Source organism: Salvelinus fontinalis, chromosome 1 (assembly GCF_029448725.1).
Source record: "Salvelinus fontinalis isolate EN_2023a chromosome 1, ASM2944872v1, whole genome shotgun sequence".
In the NCBI taxonomy this organism is placed as follows: Eukaryota; Metazoa; Chordata; class Actinopteri; order Salmoniformes; family Salmonidae; genus Salvelinus; species Salvelinus fontinalis.
In genome coordinates this window covers 33,547,026-33,562,849 of record NC_074665.1, presented here as the reverse complement: position 1 = coordinate 33,562,849, position 15,824 = coordinate 33,547,026, and the positions used below count along the sequence as shown (strand labels likewise).

Below are 15,824 nucleotides of genomic sequence, written 5' to 3'. Positions count from 1 at the left end.
TGACCATGGAGTAAGACATAGACCAAAGGGCTTAATTATGGTACTGGAAAGCTTTATAAATTATATTATTTTCTCGTGGTAAATTTTAAGGAGTCCTGAAGCTTGTGAGGGATGTTTGTGTGTGTATGTGTATGTAAACTCAAATAAAGGAAACGTTCTCTCACTGTCAACTGCGTTTATTTTCAGCAAACTTAACATGTGTAAATATTTGTATGAACATGACAAGATTCAACAACTGAGACATAAACTGAACAAGTTCCACAGACATGTGACTAACAGAAATGGGATAATGTGTCCCTGAACAAAGGGGGGGGGGGGGGGGGGGTCAAAATCAAAAGTAACATTTAGTATCTGGTGTGGCCACCAGCTGCATTAAGTACTGCAGTGCATCTCCTCCTCATGGACTTCACCAGATTTGCCAGTTCTTGCTGTGAGATATTACCACACTCTTCCACCAAGGCACCTGCAAGTTCCCGGACATTTCTGGGGGGAATGGCCCTAGCCCTCACCCTCAAATCTAACAGGTCCCAGACGTGCTCAATGGGATTGAGATCCGGGCTCTTCGCTGGCCATGGCAGAAGACTGTCATTCCTGTCTTGCAGGAAATCATGCACAGAAGGAGCAGTATGGCTGGTGGCATTGTCATGCTGGAGGGTCATGTCAGGATGAGCCTGCAGGAAGGGTACCACATGAGGGAGGAGGATGTCTTCCCTGTAACACACAGCATTGAGATTGCCTGCAATGACAACAAGCTCAGTCCGATGATGCTGTGACACACCGCTGCAGACTATGACGAACCCTCCACCTCCAAATCGATTCCGCTCCAGAGTACAGGCCTCGGTGTAACGCTCATTCCTTCGACGATAAGCGCGAATCCGACCATCACCCCTGGTGAGACAAAATTGCGATTCGTCAGTGAAGAGCACTTTTTGCCAGCCCTGTCTGGTCCAGCGACGGTGGGTTTGTGCCCATAGGCGATGTTGTTGCCAGTGATGTCTGGTGAGGACCTGCCTTACAACAGGCCTACAAGCCCTCAGTCCAGCCTCTCTCAGCCTATTGTGGACAGTCTGAGCACTGATGGAGGGATTGTGCGTTCCTGGTGTAACTCGGGCAGTTGTTGTTGCCATCCTGTACCTATCCCGCAGGTGTGACGTTCGGATGTACCGATCCTGTGCAGGTGTTGTTACACGTGGTGTTCCACTGCGAGGACGATCAGCTGTCCGTCCTGTCTCCCGGTAGAGCTGTCTTAGGCGTCTTACAGTACGGACATTGCAATTTATTGCCCTGGCCGCATCTACAGTCCTCATGCCTCCTTGCAGCATGCCTAAGGCACGTTCACGCAGATGAGCAGGGACCCTAGGCATCTTTCTTTTGGTGTTTTTCAGAGTCAGTAGAAAGGCCTCTTTATTGTCCTAAGTTTTCATAACTGTGACCTTAATTGCCTATTGTCTGTAAACTGTTAGTGTTTTAGACTATTCCACAGGTGCATGATCATTAATTGTTTATGGTTCATTGAACAAGCATGGGAAACAGTGTTTAAACCCTTTACAATGAAGATCTGTGAAGTTATTTGGATTTTTACGAATTATCTTTGAATGACTGGGTCCTGAAAAAGGGACGTTTCTTTTTTTGCTGAGTTTTTGTGCGTGTCTGTGTATGTGTGTGCGTGCGTGCGTGCTATTAGACTATAGGATTGATCCATCTGGTCACACTCTCAGTTCATCGTGTATTTCTCATATCAGTTCAATTAAATTACAGTCGTAAAACATTACACAGAGACCATGAAAGATTAAACAGGAGACTAAGATTGGTTAATCTCATTGATTCTCTACAGAGAAGCTATACCCCTCCTAGTGGTCAAATCGACGCTCCCATTTCGCTGAACCATGAATATGTGACGTAAGGACCCTAATATATTTTTTTGTCACTCATACCAAAAAAAGTGCCAACGTAGACGAGGAAGAAAGCATTGGCGCCACTCGCCTTGCAGTGTTTCGAACGAACGACTGAGGAAGGAAGACCTCCCTATATGAAGGAGGACGGCAAGTTGCGCAAGACGCATCTACGGACAATCAAGCATCCTTATTGGGAACTACTAGATCCGTGTTTGCAATAGTGTTTGTAGTTTTGTTTTGTTGTAGGCTATATGCGACAGTTGTCTCTATAGTGAAATGTTGTTACCGTGAGCAGCTTATAGCCTGCAATAAAAAAGCTTCGACTTCTACCTCAACCCAACGGTCACCCAACGGATAAGGACACATGCAGAAGCTTACAGGTATGCATCTATATTATCTGCCACTCTTTCAATTGTTTCGCAACTTAACAGGTGAACACTCAACCAATTCATCCAATATGAAATCATGTACATTCATACCAACTTACTTTGTTGCAATAGGAGATCGTGTCTATATATAGATTCATAACGTTACGCCCCTGACGTCCATAGTAGCCCATCTGCAAAGGATTTAAAGGTAGTAAATGCACATGTAATTGTTATGCATCTGAAAAGCATGGAATCCAGTGAGGTAGTAATAAGAGCACCATTCGAAGACAGTCTACCTGCTAAGACTGTGGTGCTCGATTGTGCCAACCAAATGAATGAACTCAAAATGTGTATGCCGCTATATTCAGAGTAATGAAAGGTTTTATTGTCATTTTGAGGTGGACTACAGTACAATGTGGATTGGCTGCCCAATTTTTATTTATTTATTGTTTGATCGTGCCTCCTGTTTTGCGACGTTCTGCAATGTCTGAAGTGCGTGCAGTAGACTAGGCTAGGGCTGTAACAGGTGGGGATGTCAAGACTAAGCATCATCTATTTTTATCATACAATGCACTATACAGCAAATGCACGCCTTGGAATGAGCAATTACAATATGGAACATTGCATTCTCCTATCACATGCATCATTTGTCAGTAAGTTAAATCCCATTGAAAGGTATGTAATGCATACATTGTGTTGAATGACCAGCAAACCCCATTGTTCATGGGGACCCATACATTATCCATCTGCATGATTCCAGACATGCATTGACTTCAGGGGCCATTTATTTAAATAATATTAATCAATATCAAAATGATCATGCTTTGTCTAAGATTCTGTTCACCCATAGGAGTGGCAATATTTCAACCAAAGAGGCAATATTTGGTTGAAATGCAATATTTAAATTACATAGCATGGGATCATTAATAAAACAGGATCTTTGCTGTTGCACAATATGCAGTATCATCAGATATCTGGTTCAAATTTGATTTTAAGTTCCACCCAAAAGCAAAGAAATACCAGGGTGGTGGTGGTGAGGGGATACATTTGATCTGGATTACTGGATCAAAGATTTTGCCACCTCACCCAATTTCTGAATAATCCCACACATCTCAGATAGCCCACATGGTTAACACATTAACCCCAGCAGACATGAACCTGGGACCTTTTGCATATCAGCCTTATTAACTGGCCATTGATCTTGAGGATCAATATTGTTATTTCCAGTTACAACCTTCAACAGGCTTAATGTATTTGGGCATACACAATTCTATTCATAACTTACATTTTGGGGTAATTTAATTATTTTTGATTAAGGATTGTTATTGCATGTTTAGGCTTGTTTTTTTGGGACTTGGGATTTGGGTCAGTAATAAATATCACAGACAATGCCTGCAATTCAATGAAACACTGGCAGGCAGCATTAGCCAAGTATTGGATTCTGTCTCAGCCACTCTCATTGCTTTAATTCTATTTTTATAATTTCACACCATTTATTCACATAAACATATGGAAGCTTTTCAAGTTAAGGAAAATATATTCAATTCCGTCCCAACACTGTCAACTCTCATCTCACTTGTCACCACTGTTGGAACACATTCCATTTCATCTCACTTGATCTACATTGTCACAAAACTAAACCGATCTCAAAGGAAACGCTTGAGCTGCATATGTCTTCTTTGCAGAACATGCTATGTCATCTATGCATACAGTGCCTTCAGGAAATATTCACACCCTTTGAAGTGTTCCACATTTTGTTGTGTTACAGCCGGAATTTAAAATGGATTAAATAGAGATTTTTTTTTCATCTGGCCTACACACAATAACCCTTGGCCAGATACATTTGAATTATGTTTTTAGACATTTTACTAATTAATTAATTGAAAATGAAAAGCTGAAGTGTCTTGTTATGGCAAGCATAAAGTTCAGGAGAAAAAATGTGCTTAACATAATAAGTTTCATGGACTCACTCTGTGTTCAATAATAGTGTTTTTTTTTTTGAATGACTGCTTAATCTCTGTACTCTACACATACAATAATCTGTAAATTCCCTATATTCGAGCAGTTCATTTCAAACACAGATTTAACCACAAAGACAAATGCCTCGCTTAGAAGGGCACCTATTTGTAGATGGGTAAAAAATAAAAAAAAGCAGACATTGGGATTTCAACATCAGGCCAATGGTGACTTAAAAACAGTTACAGAGTTTAATGGCTGTGATAGGGGAAAACTGAGAATGGATCAACAACATTGTAGTTACTCCACAATACTAAACTAAATGACGGAGTGGAAAGAAGGAAGCCTGTACAGACTAAAACTATTCCAAAACATGCATCCTGTTTGCAATAAGGCACTAAATTAAAACTGAACTTTGAACTTTACAGTGCATTCGGAAAGTATCCAGACCCCTTGACTTTTTTCACATTTTGTTACGTTACAGCCATATTTTAAAATGGCTGTAAAAAATAGATGAGAACTCTATTGGTAGATAGTGTGGTCTACAGCTTATCATAAGGTACTCTACCTCAGGCGAGTAATACCTCGAGACTTCTTTAATATTAGACATTGCACAGCAGCTGTTATTGACAAAAAGACACACACACCATCCCCCCCTCGTCTTACCAGACGTAGCTTCTTTGTTCTGCCGGTGCATTGAAAATCTCTCCAGCTCTATATTATCTGTGTTGTCGTTCAGCCACTATTCGGTGAAACATAAGAAATTACAGTTCTTAATGTCCCGTTGATCATAGGTCATCAATTTAATTGTCCAATGATTGTATGTTAGCTAGTAGGATTGATGGCAAGGGAAGTTTACTCACTCGCCTACGGATTCTCAAAAGGCAGCCCGATCTGCGTCCTCTTTTCCTCCGTCTTTTCTTCACGCAAATGACGGGGATCTGGGCCTGTTCACGGGAGAGCAGTATATCTTTCTCATCGGACTCGTTAAAGGAAAAAGCTTCTTCCAGTTCGTGGTGAGTAATCCCCGTTCTGATGTCCAGAAGTTATTTTCGGTCATAAGAGACGGTAGCAGCAACATGATGTACAAAATAAGTAAATAAATAAGTGACAAACAATGCAAAAAAATGAACAAAATAGCACAATTGGTTATGGACATGTAAAATGTCAGCCATCCTCTTCGATGCCATCTTAACATGATTGGAGTTCCTCTGTGGAGATGGGTGAACCTTCCAGAAAGATAACCATCTCTGTAGCACTCCACCAATTAGGCCTTTATGGTAGAGTGGCCAGAATGAAGCCACTCCTCAGTAAAAGGCAGTGGTGGAAAAAGTACTACATTTTCAAACTAAAAGTAAACCTTAATAGAAAATGACTCAAGTCAAAGTGAAAGTCACCCAGTAAAATACTACTTGAGTAAAAGTCTAAAAGTATTTGGTTTTAAATATACTTAAGTACCAAAAGTAAATGTAGTTGCTGAAATGTACTTAAGTAACAAAAGTAAAAATAAAAGTATGGATCATTTAAAATTCCTTAAATTACCCAAACCAGAAGGCACAATTGTTTTGTTTTTTTAAGTTATGGATTGCCAGGTTCACAATCCAACACTCAGACATCATTTACAAACAAAGCATTTATGTTTAGTGAGTCCCCCAGATAAGATGATTGGACCATTTTCTGTCCTGCTAAGCATTCAAAATGTACTTTTGGGTGTCAGAGAAAATGTATGTAGTAAAAAGTACATAATATTCTTTAGGAATGTAGTGAAGGAAAAGTAAAAGTTGTCAAAAATGTTAATAGTAAAGTAAAGGACAGATACCAAAAAAAAAAACTTAAGTAAAAATACTTTAAAGTACTACTTAAGTACTTTACACCAATGGGAAAAGGCACATGACAGCCCGCTTGGGGTTTGACAAAAGGCACCTAAAGGATTCTCAGACCATGGAAACAAGATTCTCTGGTCTGATGAAACCAATATTGAATTCTTTGGCCTGAATGCCATGCACTGGAGGAAACATGGCACCATCCCTACGGTGAAGTATGGTGGTGGTAGCATAATGCAGTGGGGATGTTTTTCAGCAGCATGGACTGGGAGACTAGTCCGGATCGAGGGAATGACGAACGGAGCAAAGTACAGAGAGATCCTTGATGAAAACCTGCTCCAGAGCGCTCTGGACCTCAGACTGGGGTGGTTCACCTAAAGTTCACCTTCCAACAGGAACATTTTCACACAGCCAAGACAATGCAAGAGTGGCTTCGGGACAAGTCTGAATGTCCTTGAGTGGCTCCGCCAGAGCCTGGACTTGAACCCCATCGAACATCTCTGGAGAGACCTGAAAATAGCTGTGCAGCGACGCTCCCCTTCCAACCTGACAGATTTTCAGAGGCTCTGCAAAGAAGAATGGGAGAAACTCCCCAAATACAGGTGTGTCAAGCTTGTAGTGTCATCATACCCAAGAAGATTTGAGGCTATAATTGCTGCCAAAGGTGCTTCAACAAAGTGCTGAGTAAAGGGTCAATACTTACAGTAGCAGTCAAAAGTTTGGACACCTACTCATTCAATGGGTTTTCTTTATTTGTACTATTTTCTACATTGTAGAATAATAGTGAAGACATAAAAACTACGAGTTAACACATTTGGAATCATGTTGTAACCAGAAAAGTGTTCAACAAATCAAAATATATTTTATATTTGACATTCTTCAAAGTAGCATTTGCACACTGTTGGAATTATCTCAACAAGCTTCATGAGGAAATCACCTGGAATACATTCCAATTAACAGGTGTGCCTTGTTAAAAGTTAATTTGGGGAATTTCTTTTCTTAATGCATTTGAGCCAATCAGTTGTGTTGTGACAAGGTAGGGGTGGTATACAGAAGATTGCCCTATTTGCTCAAATACAAAATCTATACTTTGGGAAGAACAGCTCAAATAAGCAAAGAGATATGACAGTCCATCATTACTTTAGGACATGATGGTCAGTCAATCTGGAAAAGTGCAGTCGCAAAAACCATCAAGTGCTATGATGAAACTGGCTCTCATGAGGACCGCCACAGGAAAGGAAGACCCAGAGTTACCTCTGCTGCGGAGGATAAGTTCATTAAAGTTACCAGCCTCAGAAATTGCAGCCCAAATAAATGCTTCACGGAGTTCAGGTAACAGACACATCTGAACATCAACAGTTCAGAGGAGACTGTGCGAATCATACCAAATTTCAAATCAAATGTTATTTGTCACATGTGCCGAATACAACAGGTGTAGACCTTACAGTGAAATGCTTACTTACAAGCCCTTAACCAACAATTCAGTTTTAAGAAAAATGCCAAAAAAACGAAGAAATAAAATGAACAAATAATTAAAGAGCAGCAGTAAAATATCAATAGCGACGCTATATACAGGAGGTCAATGTGCGGGTGCATGTCGAGGTAATTGATGTAATATGTGGGTAGAGTTATTAAAGTGACTTGTGCAATGCAAATAGTTTGGGGAGCCATTTGATTAGATGTTCAGTAAGCTAAGGATCCTGGGACTAAACACCTCCCTTTGCAACTGGATTCTGGACTTCCTGACGGGCCGCCCCAGGTGGTGAGGGTAGGTAGCAACACATCTGCCACGCTGATCCTCAACACTGGAGCCCCTCAGGGGTGCGTGCTCAGTCCCCTCCTGTACTCCCTGTTCACCCACGACTGCATGGCCAGGCACGACTCCAACACCATCATTAAGTTTGCAGACGACACAGCAGTGGTAGGCCTGATCACCGACAACAACGAGACAGCCTATAGGGAGGAGGTCAGAGACCTGGCCGGGTGGTGCCAGAATAACAACCTATCCCTCAACGTAACCAAGACTAAGGAGATGATTGTGGACTACAGGAAAAGGAGGACCGAGCACGCCCCCATTCTCATCGACGGGGCTGTAGTGGAGCAGGTTGAGAGCTTCAAGTTCCTTGGTGTCCACATCACCAACAAACTAGAATGGTCCAAACACACCAAGACAGTCGTGAAGAGGGCATGACAAAGCCTATTCCCCCTCAGGAAACTAAAAAGATTTGGCAGGGGTCCTCAGACCCTCAAACGGTTCTACAGCAACAAGGCACTACAGAGGGTAGTGCGAACAGCCCAGTACATTACTGGGGCTAAGCTGCCTGCCATCCAGGACCTCTATACCAGGCCGTGTCAGAGGAAAGCCCTAAAAATTGACTTGACTTATGACTTGGGGATAGAAACTGTTTAGAAGCCTCTTGGACCTAGACTTGGCGCTCCGGTACCACTTGCCGTGCGTTAGCAGAGAGAACAGTCAATGACTAGGTTGGCTGGAGTTTATTTTTATTTTTTAGGGCCTTCCTCTGACACCGGCTTTCATGGTCTAATTGCTGCAAAGAAACCACTACTAAAGGACACCAATACTAATAAGAGACTTGCTTGGGCCAAGAAACACGAGCAATGGACATTAGACTGGTGGAAATATGTCCTTTGGTCTGATGAGTCCAAATTTGAGATTTTTGGTTCTAGCCGCCGTGTCTTTGTGAGACGTAGAGTAGGTGAACGGATGATCTCTGCATGTGTGGTTCCCACCATGAAGCACAGAGGAGGAAGTGTGATGGTGTGGAGGTGCTTTGCTTGTGACACTGTCGGTAATTCATTTAGAATTCAAGGCACACTTAACCAGCATGGCTACCACAGCATTCTGCAGCAATACGGCATCCCATCTGCTTTGCACTTAATGGGATTATCACTTGTTTTTCAAAAGGACAATGACCTAACACACCTCCGAGCTGTGTAAGGGCTATTTGACCAAGATGGAAAGTGATGGTGTGCTGCATCAGATGACCTGGAATCTACAATCACCTCAACCCAATTGAGATGGTTTGGGATGAGTTGGACCGCAGAGTGAAGGAAAAGCAGTCAACAAGTGCTCAGCATATGTGGGAACTGCTTCTAAACTGTTGGAAAATAATTATAGGTGAAGCTGGTTGAGAGAATGCCAAGAGTGTGCAAAGCTTTCATTAAGGCAAAGGGTGGCTACTTTGAAAAATCTGAAATATAAAATATGTTTTGAGTTGTTTAAAAGAAAAATGGTTACCACATGATTCCGTATGTGTTATTTCATAGTGTTGATGTCTTCACTATTATTCTAAAATGTAGAAAGTAGTCCAAATAAAATAAATTACCTTGAATGATTAGGTGTGTCCAAACTTTTGACTGGTATTGTATGTAAATGTGATACATTCAAAACATTTTCTTTGTCATTTTGGAGTATTGTTGTCACGTTCCTGACCTGTTTTCCCTTGTTTTGTATTTGTTTAGTATGGTCAGGGCGTGAGTTGGGGTGGGCATTCTATGTTATGTGTTTCTATGTTGGGTGCAATGTATTAGCCTGATATGGTTCTCAATTAGGGGCAGGTGTTTTACGTTTCCTCTGATTGAGAACCATATTAAGGTAGGCTGTTCTCACTGTTTGTTTGTGGGGGATTGTTCCTGTGTCAGTGTTTGTACCGCACGGGACTTTTTCGTTTCGTTCGTTTCGTTCGTTCCGTCCAGTTCGTGCGTTCATGTGTTTTGTTCTCAAGTTCAGGTATGTTCACGTCGTTTGTTATTTTGTAGTTTGTTCAAGTGTTTTTCGTCTTCGTTTAAATAAACGTGATTATGTCTTTAAACTACGCTGCATATTGGTCCGATCCTTGCTCCTCTTCAGATGAGGAGAAAGACGAGCATTACAATTGTGTGTATATTGATGAGAGGAAAAAACTATTTAATCCATATTAAAATAAGGCTGTAATGTAACAAAATGTGGAAAAAGTCAAGCGGTCTGAATAATTTCTGAATGCACTGTATGTCCTGAATAGAAAGCCTTATGTTTGGAGCAAATCCAACACAACACATTACTGAGTACCACTCTTCATATTTTCAAGCATGGTGGTGGCTGTATCATGTCATGAATATGCTTGTCATTGGCAAGGACTAGGGAGTTTTTTGGGGGGGTAAAAAACCCAGAATAGGGCTAATCACAGGAACAATCCTAGATGAAAGCCTGTTTCAGTCTGCTTTCCAACAGACACTGGGAGTTTAAATTCACCTTTCAGCAGGGCAATAGCCTAAAGCACAAGTCCAAATATACACTGGAGTTGCTTACCAAGATGACATTGAATGTTCCTGAGTGGCCGAGTTACAGTTTTGACTTAAATCTATTTGAAAATCTATGGGAAGACTTGAAAATGGTTGTTTAGCAATGATCAACAACCAACTTGACAGAGCTTGATATTTTTTTTAAAGTATGATGTGCAAATATTGTACAATCCAGGTGTGCAAAGCTCTTACCGAGACTTACCCAGAAACACCCACAGCTGTAATCGCTGCCAAAGGTGATTCTAATATCTATTGACTCAGTATTTCATTTTCAATACATTTGCTAAAAAGTCTAAAAACATGTTTTCACTTTGTCATTGTGGGGTATTGTGTGTAGATGGGTGAGAGAAAAAATCGATCTAATCCATTTTGAATTCAGGCAGTAACACAACAACATGTGGAATAAGTCAAGGGGAATACTTTCTTCTGAAGGCAGAACAGAAATATGAGCCCTCAGTGTGCTTAGTAAGCATCTCGAACACAATCCGTCTAGAAAATTGTGTGTCTATGTTATAGTTGTAATAGTGCTTCGTATAAGCCTAAGGAGAACACTGCCTTTCCCTTTAAATGCAGCTTCGCTTTAATTGGGGAATTTTGGTTGTAGACTCCATTTATTTATAAATTTTTTAAATATTTTATTTAACTAGGCAAGTCAGTTAAGAACACATTTCTATTTACAATGGCGGCCTACCCCGGCCAAACCCTAACCCGGCCAATTGTGCTCCGCCCTATGGGACCTCAACATGATGGAGTTGAACTACTCTGGAGATTTGTGGTGTGAATGGGGTTTCATTGCCGATGTGATAGGTGTCTGTACACACTCAAGTTGTACAACTGATACAAATGGTAGTGATACAACAGAGAGTTTGTCTGCACAAAAGAAATACACAAGCATTTTGGAGTCACCCCACAGTCGTTTTGTAAACATTATTTGTGCAGTCAAGCTCTCTGTTGACTCACAAAAATATCAGCTGTATCACAACCATTCTGAAAAATTATTTGTACATCAGTTGTACAACATGAGTGTGTACAATGCCACAAAAGAGGAAATGCCAGTTATCCTCTTCCCAGCCGTAGTCTGTTATTATACACTGCTGATAATATCCTACCTCGGAGGTAAGAGCACACTCCACCTCATTCCTATTTGCATAAGACTACATTTTTGGGTAGACACTCCCTGACACAGGAGGCTGAACAACATAGTGTAGAGATGATAATCATGAATAAACCATTGTGGTAATTATTTGCTAATTGCCCCCAGAAGATTTTGGCCTGAAGTGAGAATTCCACTCAAGAATAAGAGTTTGCCCCTTCATAGATGAGTGTTGGACCAACAAGAGCATTCGAACAATCAGCCATGGAACAACCATAGGCTCACAACAAAGAAGGAACCCACCGGGCAGAGACGTCATTTCAACATCTAGTTTTGATTTACATTTGTTTGAGATGTCCACTAACATGAATTCGACGTGAAACTAACAAAAAAGGTCACAGTGTCATTGGATTTAGGTTAAAAGTTTGGTGGGGAAAAAAAGACGAAATTCCATTACGTTGATGACTTTTTGCAAATTCCAATCCGTTGATTCAACATCCTCAGATTGCGTTTTTTGTTGTTGAAATGACGTGGAAACAACATTGATGCAACCAGTTTTTGACCGGTGGGAAGGAAGGAGGAGGAAGATCAGGTCCCCTAAAGTGCTAATTTGCTGTGTGTGCCTCCAGTTGACAAACTACACTGCCTCCCCAGTTACGCTTGCACACAGGTGTTCCTAGCACGCTAGATAGCTAATTAGCACAGGTGGCCGCCTATGTCTTCCGTCTGTCTTCTGTAAACAAGCAATATAACATGGCGATATGGCCGTGTGGGAACACTAACCCTATCAAGGTGTGTAGTATTTTAACCATTTTGATTTTGGAAAATTATTTCTCGCTAATATGAAAGATAAGTTCCGTATGTTTCCAAAACCGTACAGTAAACTATACGTTTTAACGTTCAGAACGAGTGTCGGGGATCTTAACAAAACTCCTGACCAGAAGATGCTGTCGTCCATAGGTGCGCGAAAGCAGTTTGCGTCTATGAATGGGTTAATACAGGACAGAGAGAATTACCCAATGAAATTACGGTAAGCAGCCAGTTACATTATATCAAAGTACTGATGTAAAAAAATAAATAATAAACAGATAAGCCCTTGTAGAATAGATCATTGTGTAATATGATGAGAAGTAGGGAGAGAAATCGATCTTCAGTCAGTCTTCAATCAGGTTAGATCTTGACCACTTAGCCGGGCCACACAGGGACTGGCTCTCTTCCCATCTATCAATGTGGAGCTCCTCTTGATGAGCAGCTTGCCATAAGTCCCTCCCACCTGGCCCATGGTCAGGCGTCCAGGATTGACACACACACACACACACAGCCAATCACATCCTTGATGAAGTAGCGTAGCTTGGAGGGGACGATGAGCACATCAGGACCGAGGGGCATCTGGCCGTAGCTCTGGAATTTCTCATTTCCCCAGCAGGTACAGGGGGTAGCTTCTCTGGGTCAGCATGTGTTTCAAGATGCGTGAGAATCTTTCCGAACCGGAAGCACAGCTGATCTCCTCTGCTCCCATGTCGAACACGATGTTCGTAGAGGTCAGGCCAAAGGTCGCGCCCTCGATGAGCAGGGTGCAGGGGTCAGGCACCAGGGTCACGCGCTGAGGTCCGGCAGGGTGAAAGGGGGTTGTGGGTAAATTAAGCGATGGAGGACATATCTCTGGGAGGGAACAAATACCAACCGACATCCAACTCCTTGTGTGCCCTCTACAATGCTTCCCACACATCTGGAGAAGATTGCGTCAAACGTCTCAGTCACCTGAGATTTCTTTATCTGCTCATGCAAAGTCGCCAAGAAGTATGCAGACGTCGGGGCGGTCCCTGACGATGACGTTAACGAAGTCCACCAGGGGGTGAAAGGTTAGGCTGTCAGAGGGGTTTAGGGACCACAGGCCATCAGCTGCTCTGGTACATCAGGAACGTCCATTTCCTGTTTGATGGGATTTGAGTAGAACAGAGAGCAGAGTTTAGATGCCACCGACTTCCTACTACAGTTTTACAGAATAAGACTATAATATAACGTATGTCACAATTTCAATGTCTCGATGAGTGTTATTGAACCTGGCAGTCTCACACTCTTCAATATCTTAGCTCATTTCAATGTGGCTGAAATATTGCTCTGTTCAGTCAGATACGCACTGTATAATTATTTGGAATCCTTTGCACTCCAGTATCTCTACTTGCACATTCATCTTCTGCACATCTATCACTCCAGTGTTTAATTGCTATATTGTAATTATTTCGCCACTATGGCCTATTTATTGCCTTGCCTCCCTTATCTCATTTGCACACACTGTATATATACTTTTTTCCTATTGTGTTATTGACTGCATGTCTGTTTATTCCATGTGTAACTCTGTGTTGTTTGTATCGCACTGCTTTGCTTTATCTTGGCCAGGTCGCAGTTGTAAATGAGAACTTGTTTCCATCTAGCCTACCTGGTTAAATAAAGGTGAAAAAAGGTGAAAAAAATAAAATAGAAATAATCATTTGAGATGTAAAGACAGCCTTGACCTTAAACAGAATGAATTAAAACTATGTCAACAGTAATGACCTAACCTTCTCTCTTTAACAATTAAGACAAAACACGTTTATTCATTCTGACGCAGTAGAGCAGTAATGCTACACACCTTAAATGTCACCGGAAACATTGATAGTCTTCTGTCCGCCAGAGAGGAACCATTCATTCTGTGCTGATAAAACCACTATGCTTGTTCTGTGCTATACAGAAATAGCTAATAACCACTGTTTGATAACCATTGGGATTTTTTTTTTCCACATACGCAATTTCCTTTCACATGCGCTAACAGATAAAAGGCAATAAGAAAAAATAATATGAGCAAAACAAAGATGAACATGCAACTGACTAGGGCCACTAGGAACCAAGGAGATGATGGTTAGCCTGAGGGCCATCCAGAGGTAAGTAGGAGTGGAAGGGGGCAGCTAGCAGCAGTAGCAGTGGTACTGTGATAGCCAGGCACTAGCAGCTGTTAAAGGTAGTGAGGTTATGGAGAACGGAGCCAAGTTAAGCACTTTTACTAATTAACTATTGGCTCTGTCTGATGCGGCCCTATCTGTACGGCACTATCACTACCTCGTTCTGCTACCTCGTTTGGCCCAGTCATAGCCTTGCTCCTTGGATTTTGCCTCTTGGCTCATACACAACAATATAACAGAACAGAATCACCTCACAAATACCAAACATCACTGGCGTAACAGCTGGGTAGAGTCCATTCATTTTCAAGTCAAGTCTGTTCTGTTCTGTGAATAGATTGGACTGATTTTCGGGCATTGCAAAATGGTCATTATTTTAAATGCTTACCGTGCATTCAGAAAGTATTCAGACACCTTGACTTTTTCTTCATTTTGTTACATTACAGCCTTATTCTAAAATGGACTAAATACAAAAATGTCTACACAGAATACCCCATAATGACAAAGCGAAAACAGGTTTTTAGAAATGTATGCACATTTATTACAAATAAAAAACAGAAATACCTCATTTATATAAATATTCAGCCCCTTTGCTATGAGATGCGAAATTGAGCTCGGGTGCATTCTGTTTCCATTGATCATCCTTGAGATGTTTCTACAACTTGATTGGAGTCCACCTGTGGTAAATTCAATTGATTGGACTTGATTTGGAAAGTCACACACCTGTCTATATAAGGTCCCACAGTTGACAGTGCATGTCAGAGCAAAAACCAAGCCATGAGGACGAAGGAATTGTCTGTAGAGCTTCGAGACAGGATTATGTCGCGGCACAGAACTGGGGAAGGGTACCAAAACATTTCTGCAAACCTGGCACCATCCCTACGGTGAAGCATGGTGGTGGCAGCAACATGCTGCGGGGATGTTTGTCAGTGGCAGGGACTGGAAGACTAGTGAGGATCAAGGCAAAGATGAATGGAGCAAAGTACAGAGATCCTTGATGAAAACCTCAGACTGGGGCGAAGGTTCACATTCCAACAGGACGACGACCCTAAGCACACAGCAAAGACAATGCAGGAGTGACTTCGGGACAAGTCTCTGAATGTCCTTGAGTGGCCCAGCTAGAGCCCGGACTTGAACAAGATCGAACATCTCTGGAGAGACCTGAAAATAGCTTGAGAGGTTCTGCAGAGAACAATGGGACAAACTCCCCAAATACAATGAAGAATAGATGCTGTAATCGATGCCAAAGGTGTTGTCTGAATACTTATGTAAATGTGATATTTCCGTTTTTTTATGTATGGTGTATTGGTATAGATTGAGAAAAAAACTATTTTATCAATTTCAGAATAAGGCTCTAACGTAACAAAATGTGGAAAAAGTCAAGGGGTCTGAATACTTGCTGAAGGAACTGCATTGTGAAGTAACTGCATCCCCAGGCTGGAAGTCTGGGC

General features: G+C 41.6%; 1 protein-coding gene across 1 annotated transcript in view; it reads left to right on the top strand.

Moving 5' to 3' along the window:
- Window positions 1-1,839: 1,839 nt before the first annotated feature.
- LOC129853360 (brorin-like) overlaps window positions 1,840-15,824 on the top strand; it is a 48,144-nt gene continuing 34,159 nt past the window's right edge. The window contains exon 1 of the mRNA XM_055919315.1: window positions 1,840-2,275. The gene's annotated coding sequence lies outside the window, so the exon portion shown is untranslated. The remainder of the gene's footprint in view (window positions 2,276-15,824) is intronic.